Genomic DNA, 7284 nt, shown 5'->3' with positions numbered 1-7284 from the left:
CTTCCCAAGTAGCTGGGATTACAGGCCGGGCACCACCACGCCAGGCTAATTTTTGTGTTTTTAGTAAAGACGGGATTTGGCCATGTTGGCCAGGCTGACCTCAAACTCCTGACCTCAGGTGATCCACCCGCCTCAGCCTCCCAAAGTGCTGGCATTACAGGCATGAGTCACTAAGCCTGTCCTGCATTTAGGGTTTTGAATGTCCGAGGTTGGGGACAGGGGCTTGAGCCACCTTCCTGTCTGTCTTTTCAGCAGCGCGAATCCAGTCATTCCTGCTCTGACCACCAGAGAGCGCACGGGCCCTGTCCCTGGTAATCCAGGAAAACCCCAGGCCCGGGAGGGGCAAGGCTTGCAGATTCAACACCAGGCCTCCCAGACCCAGCCCCTGCACCAGCCTTCGCGCTGCAGAAGTGTAGAAGGAGCAACAGGCCTGGTTCAAAACAACACCAAACCACAAACTGGCTGTGTGTCCCTGGGCAAATGGCTTAACCTCTCTGAGCAGGCGGCAGAACCTGAAGGTTTTCCGTTGGCTCGGGGCAGACGTGAGGACCCCTTGCACCTCCTCAGCCTTCCCGGTGCTCTGCTGCCTGCCCTGAGTCACCTGCCTCTTGCTGACCCCTCCCCAGCCTCACTGGCCTCCTTGGGTGGGTTGAGCAGTTTCCCACCTCGGGGCCTTGCAAGGCCATTCCCTCTGCTGGTAGTGTCCTTCCCCAAGTCCCTTCTCCTGCCCCTGCTTTTTTTTTTTTTTGAGATGGAGCCCAGGCTGGAGTGCAGTGGCATGATCTCAGCTCACTGCAACCTCCGCCTCCCGGGTTTAAGGGATTCTCCTGCCTCAGCCTCCCGAGTAGCTGGGATTACAGGCATGTGCCACCACGCCCAGCTAATTTTGTATTTTTAGTAGAGACAGGGTTTCGCCGTGTTGGCCAGGCTGATCTCGAACTCCTAACCTCAGGTGACCCACCCACCTTGGCCTCCCAAAGTGCTGGGATTACAGGCGTGAGCCACCGCAACCAGCCCATCTGTGGGTTATTAATGGCGTCTCCCCGTATGTGAGGCCAATGCCCAGCGCACAGTAGGTGTTCAGTAGATTCCCAAATGTATGAACAGTTGGTGAGTGTCTACTGTGTGCTGGGCCCAGGCAGGTGCTGGAAACACAGTGGGAATGAGAAGGAACGTAGGGATTTTGTATCAAACTAAGCAGGGTGAAGTGGCTCACGCCTGAGACCAGGAGTTGAAGACCAGCCAGAGCAACAGAGTGAGACCCTGTCTCTACACAAATAGGATTAGGCTGGGCACAGTGGCCCACGCCTGTAATCCTAGCACCTTGGGAGGCTGAGGTGGGAGGATTGCTTGAGCTCAGGAGTTGAAGACCAGCCTGGGCAACACGGTGAAACTATGTCTCTACTAAAAATAAAAAAATTAGCCGGGTGTGGTAACGGGCACCTGTAATCCCAGTTACTCAGGAGGCTGAGGCAGGAGGATCACTTGACTGGGAGGCAGAGGTTGCAATGAGCCGAGATCACACCACTGCACTCCACCCTGGGCCACAGATGGAGACCCCATCTTTTTTGTTTTGTTTTGTTTTGTTTTATTTTATTTTGTTTTGTTTGAGATGGAGTCTTGCTCTGCCGCCCAGGCTGGAGCGCAGTGGTGATCTCAGTTCACTGCAACCTCTGCCTCCCGGGATCAAGTGATTCTCCTGCCTCAGCCTCCTGAGTAGCTGGGACTACAGGCACCCGCCACGACGCCCGGCAAATCTTTCTATTTTTAGTAGAGACAGGGTTTCTCCATGTTGGTCAGGTTGGTCTTGAACTCCCGACCTCAGGTGATCTGCCCGCCTCAGCGTCCCATAAGTGCTGGGATTACAGGTGTGAGCCACCATGCCCAGCGGAGACCCCATCTTTAAAAACAAAACAGAACAGAGGGCTCAGCACGTGCCAGGCCTGAAGGTTTTTTTGTTTTTTGTTTTTTGTTTTTTTTTGAGACGGAGACTCGCTCTGTCGCCCAAACTGGAGTAAAGTGGCCGGATCTCAGCTTACTGCAAGCTCTGCCTTTCGGGTGCATGCCATTCTCCTGCCTCAGCCTCCCGAGTAGCTGGGACTACAGGCGCCCACCACCTCGCCCGGCTAGTTTTTTGTATTTTTTAGTAGAGACGGGTTTCACCGGGTTAGCCAGGATGGTCTCGATCCGCTGACCTTGTGATCCGCCTGTCTCGGCCTCCCAAAGTGCTGGGATTACAGGCTTGAGCCACCACGCCTGCAGGCCTGAAGTTTAATTCTCACAAAAGCTCCACGTCATGGACACAATTTAACGGACAACACAACAACACATAGCACACCCAGGCCCCTCGGCCCCTCCTGCTGGCCACCCGGCCCCCGATCAGACCCAGGCCCCTCGGCCCTCCACCTGCTGGCCACCTGGCCCGAGTCTAACCGTGGGGCGCGGCCCAGAGGAACCCAAGTGCCGGGCCAGTGTCTGTGTGCAACCCAGTGGCCCTGGGCTTCCAGGGCACTCCAGCGTCCATTTACAACCAAGCGGTCACCTTGCTGCTGCCGGCGATGGGACAGACCTGGGAGCGGGACACTGGGCACCCCCAGGCCCCTCTGAGGCTCTGAGAGACCCCCAAAGTCTCACCGGGTGCTGTGAGACGGGGGTGCTGTTTCCCAGTTTCTCAGCACTTCCTTGGAACAGCTATGAAAGCAGATTCTTGGCTGGGCGCGGTGGTCACACCTGTAAGCAGAGATCTCTCGACTCTCCTCTCTCCTGATCAGTTGTTTGGGTGTTGCTAACTTTGTTTTATTTTATTAATTATTATTATTTTTTGAGACAGGGTCTAGCACTGTCACCCAGGCCGGAGTGCAGTGGCGCAATCTCGACTCACTGCAGCCTCCGCCTCCTGGGTTCAAGTGATTCTCATGCCCCAGCCTCCTGAGTAGCTGGGATTACAGGCGTGCACCACGCCCAGCTAATTTTTTTTATTTATGTATTTTTTGTAGAGACGGGGTCTCACCGTGTTGGCCAGGCTGGTCTTGAACTCCTGACCTCAAATGATCTGCCCCCCTCAGCCTCCCACAGTGCTGGGATTACAGGCGTGAGCCACCATGCCCGGCCACTAACTTTATTTTAAATAATTTCCAAGATGCAGAAAAGCTGCAGGCATCCCACAAAGGGCCCTGTGTGCCCTGACCCCCGACCCCATTATTCACAATTTGCCTCATTTATTTATTTTTGAGATGGAGTCTCACTTTTTTGCCCAGGCTGGAGTGCAGTGGTACAATCTCGGCTCACTGCAACCTCTGCCTCCTGGGTTCAAGGGATTAACCTGGCTCAGCCTCCCGAGTAGCTGGGATTACAGGCGTGCACCACCACACCCAGCTAATTTTTGTCTTTCTAGTTGAAACGGGGTTTCTCCATGTTGGTCAGGCTGGTCTGGAACTCCTGACCTCAGGTGATCCGCCCACCTCAGCCTCCCAAAGTGCTGGGATCACAGGCGTGAGGCTAATTTGTTTTTAAATCTTTATTTTGTAGAGATAAAAACTTGCTATGTTGCCGAGAGTGATCTCCAACTCCTGGGCTCATGGGATCCTCCCACCTTGGCCTCCCAAGTGCGGGGAGTACAGGTGTGAGCCACAGTACCTGGCCCCCTCTTTATCCCAAACACAGCAAAAAGCAGCCTGCTGTTCCCTGAAGGCAGTAGCATGTTGATCAAATTGACCAGCGGGCACCAACACCACCGCACACAAACGCACAGACCCACACCCTGTCCCGGGCCCCACCGTCCACCCTGGTTCCACACACGGCACCCTGTTTCTCCCATTTCCTCTCATCAGTACCTCAACAGGTTTAGGCTTGGTTCCTGAGCTCTGCTGGCCCCTTTTTCAATTCAGGATCCCGTCCCCATGAACACTGGGGGCCTCAGCCAACACGAACCAAGAGGACTCCTAAAGGAATGACATGGCCACTCCTGCCAGGTCAGGGAGCTGTGTTGACAGCTCATTCTCACATCCCAGGCAGACCAAGCCCAGGCAGACCACGTCCCAGGCAGACCAAGCCCAGGCAGACCAAGCCCAGGCAGACCACGTCCCAGGCAGACCAAGCCCAGGTAGACCACGTCCCAGGCAGACCACGTCCCAGGCAGACCACGTCCCAGGCAGACCAAGCCCAGGTAGACCACGTCCCAGGTAGACCACGTCCCAGGCAGACCAAATCCAGGTAGACCACGTCCCAGGCAGACCAAGCCCAGGCAGACCAAGCCCAGGCAGACCACGTCCCAGGCAGACCACGTCCCAGGTAGACCATGTCCAGGTAGACCAAGCCCAGGTAGACCACGTCCCAGGCAGACCAAGCCCAGGTAGACCACGTCCCAGGCAGACCACGTCCCAGGCAGACCAAGCCCAGGTAGACCACGTCCCAGGCAGACCAAGCCCAGGTAGACCACGTCCCAGGTAGACCACGTCCCAGGCAGACCAAATCCAGGTAGACCACGTCCCAGGCAGACCAAGCCCAGGCAGACCACGTCCCAGGTAGACCATGTCCAGGTAGACCAAGCCCAGGTAGACCAAGCCCAGGTAGACCACGTCCCAGGTAGACCACGTCCCAGGCAGACCAAATCCAGGTAGACCACGTCCCAGGTAGACCACGTCCCAGGCAGACCAAGCCCAGGCAGACCAAGCCCAGGCAGACCACGTCCCAGGTAGACCATGTCCAGGTAGACCAAGCCCAGGTAGACAACGTCCCAGGCCGACCAAGCCCAGGTAGACCATGTCCCAGGTAGACCAAGTGGCTGTGCATTCACTCCTCCCAACCCCCTGGGCAGAAAGAACCGCAACTGGCCCCACTGCACCGATGAGGAAACTGAGGCCTGGGGAGGAGGCCGATTGCCCAAGGCAGCAGCTTTGGGGCTGGACTGTGGCTGCCTCCTGGGAAGGAAACAGTCCCTGCCTCCACGCCTCATCCTGGCAGGGGTTGGGCCACTGTTCCTTCATCAGATGTCATGGAGCCTCCCTCCATGTGCCAGGAGTGGGGGGCCCATGCCACAAACGTCTGCCAAAACCAGCCATCCACCCAACAGCATCGAGCACCATGATCAGAAGAATAAAGGCCCCAAACAAGGCCAGGAGCTGTGGCTCATGCCCATAATCCCAGCACTTTGGAAGGCCGAAGCAGGTGGATCATTTGAGGTCAGGAGTTCGAGGCCAGTCTGGCCAAAATGGTGAAACCCCATCTCTACTAAAAATACAAAAAAAAAAAAAAAAAAAAAGGCCTGGCACAGTGGCTCACGTCTGTAATCCCAGCACTTTGGGAGGCCGAGGTGGGCGGATCACCTGAAGTTGGGAGTGTGAGACCAGCCTGACCAACATGGAGAAACCCTGTCTCTACTAAAAATACAAAATTAACCAGTCTCAAGAGATTGAGACTATCCTGGCCAACATGGTGAAACTTGGCCTCTACTAAAAATACAACAAATTAGCTGAGTGTGACAGCGGGCGCCCGTAATCCTAGCTACTCGGGAAGCTGAGGCAGGGGAATCGCTTGAACCTGGGAGGCGGAGGTTGCAGTGAGCCAAGATCATGCCATTGCACTCCTGCCTAGGCAACAAGAGCAAAGCATTGTCTCATTAAAAAAAAAAAATAGCCAGGTGTGGTGGTGCCCGCATGTGCTCAGGAGGCTGAAGCATGAAAATCACTTGAACCCAGGAGCACAGGTTGCAGTGAGCTGAGATTGCACCACTGCACTCCAGCCTGGGAGACAGAGTGAGTTAGACTCCATCTCAAAATAAATAAATAAATAAAGTCCCCAAACATACTTGATTTTTGCCCAGCAAGACTCATGTCTGTGGTGGGAAGTCAGGGACCCCGAACGGAGGGACCGGCTGGAGACATGGCAGAGGAACATAAATTGTGAAGATTTCATTTTAATATGGACATGTATCAGTTCCCAAATTAATACTTTTATAATTTCTTACACCTGTCTTACTTTAATCTCTTAATCCCGTTATCTTCATGAGCTGAGGATGTACATCACCTCAGGACCACAGTGATAATTGTGTTAACTGTATAAATAGGTTGTAAAACGTGTAAAACGTGTGTTTGAACAATATGAAATCAGTGCACCTTGAAAAAGAATAGAATAACAGCCATTTTAGGGAACAAGGGAAGACAACCATAAGGTGTGACTGCCTGCAGGGTCGGGCAAAAAGAGCCATATTTTTCTTCCTGCAGAGAGCCTATAAACGGACGTGCAAGTAGGGAAGATATCACTAGGTTATTTTCCTAGCAAGGAATATTAATATTAATACCCTGGGAAAGGAATGCATTCCTTCGGGGAGGTCTATAAATGGCCACTCTGGGAATGTCCGTCTACATGGTCGCGACAAGGACTGAGATATGCCTTGGTCTCCTGCAGTACCCTCAGGCTTACTAGGGTTGGGAAACTCCACCCTGGTAAATTTGTGGTCAGACCAGTTCTCTGCTCTCGACCCCTGTTTTCTGTTGTTTGAGATGTTTATCAAGACAATACGTGCACCGCTGAACATAGACCCTTAGTAGCTCGGTTTTCCCTTTTGTCCTGTTGCCTCAGAAGCATGTGATTGATCTTTGTTCTGCTTTTTGCCTTTCGAAGCATGTGATCTACTCCCTGTTCTTACACCCCCTCCCCTTTTGAAACCCTTAATAAAATCTTGCTGGTTTAAGGCTCAGGTGGGCATCATGGTCCTACCAATATGTGATGTCACCCCTGGCGGCCCAGCTGTAAAATTCCTCTCTTTATACTCTTTCTCTTTATTTCTCAGCCGGCTGATGCTTATGGAAAATAGAAAGAACCTACGTTGAAATACTGGGGGTGGGGGTGGGCGCGGTGTCTCACACCTATAATCCCAGCACATTGGAAGGCCGAGGCGGGCGGATCACAAGGTCAGGAGATCGAGACCATCCTGGCTAACACGGTGAAACCCCATCTGTACTAAAAAATACAAAAAAAAATTAGTCAAGTGTGGTGGCGGGCGCCTGTAGTCCAGCTATGCAGGAGGCTGAGGCAGAAGAATGGCGTGAACCTGGGATCAAGCCGAGATCACGCCACTGCACTCCAGCCTGGGTGACAGAGCGAGACTCCATCTCAAAAAAAAAAAAAAAAGAAAAGAAATATTGGGGGTGGGTTCCCCTGATACATGTCAGATTTCTGATCCCCAGAACCATCAGGTAATTCATCTGTGCTGTTTTCGGCTGCTACCTCTGGGTCCATTTGTTACAGCAGCAGATAGCATGCTCATACAACAAGCTATAATGA

This window comes from Trachypithecus francoisi, unplaced genomic scaffold (genome assembly GCF_009764315.1).
Source record: "Trachypithecus francoisi isolate TF-2019V2 unplaced genomic scaffold, Tfra_2.0 Lachesis_group5, whole genome shotgun sequence".
In the NCBI taxonomy this organism is placed as follows: Eukaryota; Metazoa; Chordata; class Mammalia; order Primates; family Cercopithecidae; genus Trachypithecus; species Trachypithecus francoisi.
Note: the sequence above shows the minus strand (reverse complement) of the source record.